Source organism: Hipposideros armiger, unplaced genomic scaffold (genome assembly GCF_001890085.2).
Source record: "Hipposideros armiger isolate ML-2016 unplaced genomic scaffold, ASM189008v1 scaffold_1067, whole genome shotgun sequence".
Classification (NCBI taxonomy): Eukaryota; Metazoa; Chordata; class Mammalia; order Chiroptera; family Hipposideridae; genus Hipposideros; species Hipposideros armiger.
This window is the reverse complement of record NW_017732417.1, coordinates 331,151-332,302: the sequence shown is the minus strand read 5'-3', so window position 1 is coordinate 332,302 and position 1,152 is coordinate 331,151. Positions and strand designations below refer to the sequence as shown.

General features: G+C 42.4%; 1 protein-coding gene across 1 annotated transcript in view; it reads left to right on the top strand.

Moving 5' to 3' along the window:
- LOC109376208 (uncharacterized) overlaps window positions 1-1,152 on the top strand; it is a 394,490-nt gene that overhangs the window by 150,856 nt on the left and 242,482 nt on the right. The gene's annotated exons all lie outside the window — the stretch shown is intronic.

Below are 1,152 nucleotides of genomic sequence, written 5' to 3'. Positions count from 1 at the left end.
GGAACCCTAAATTACTTCTTTTTATACTAGTGGAGAGAGACAATCCAGAGGGGAGATGCCCATTGGTACCATTTTAGGAAATGTTTTCAGGGAAGCAGTGGGCTCCAACTTGGGCAAAGAGAAGCTTCAAAAGAAGCTTGGAGTGACCTGAATGTATCTTGGAGTGGGCAATTCAGATATTCTCGCTTGACTGAAATGGGAGTTGCTAGCTGAAGCCAGAAGCCAGATGAATTACAATACCGAGACCAAGTCTTTCCCCCTGGGCATGGAGCTAGGTCCAGATGCAGAGCAATTGTATCGGTTCCCCGCGCCCCGCCCCCAACACTCCCTGCCACCTGGCTTCCCACCTGGCTGCAGTTTGAGGCAGCAGGTTCTCATTATGCTTGACTCTTTTTTGTGTGTGTGTTTTTAAAATTGAATTAAATGTGCTTCCTTCATAGTGTGTGTTGATTTTTAAATGACTTCCTGGTGGGCGTTCTTCAAGATCTTTAGCCACACAATGCAAAGGTTCTCAGGATAAAACGAGGGATCCAAGCCCTATGAGAAAACACTGTATTATTTTCTTACCTTCAAGTTTAACTGGAAGATGTCGTGTTTTGACCACTCACGATCTTTATTTTCCCAAGTGATCTTGCTGTCCCTGCTGTGACGGTCTAAGTCAATTACTCTCCTCTCCCTGAACCGTTGTTAGGGTTCATTCGCAGAACAAAAAAATTCATACTCTTCCCAAAATTGCCAATCTTCTTGAAACTATTGCCTTTTCTGTGGGTGCTGAAATGCATTCTCCATGGGAGATTTGGAGATGAGGCTTAGGATACCCTGGAAGAACATCTCAGGATTGTGCTCAGAAAAATATCTTTTTCTTATAAGTTCTTGAGAAGGGATCTGAATTGGTAAGGTCTTAATAGTTATTCATTTGTTTATTCATTCATTTATCCATATATACATACACATACACACACAGAGCAACTACTGTGTGTCAGGCAAATAAGAGAATAAATAGACAAGAATACTGTCCTTGTTGGAGAGTGGGCCCTTCTCCGTGCAAAGTCCGGGTCCTTGGCAACTCGAGCAAAGAATTGAACGGGATGCTGGAGTAAAGTACTGAAAAGTAGTTTATTCGAAGAGATAGTACATTTCAAAGAAGTAGAA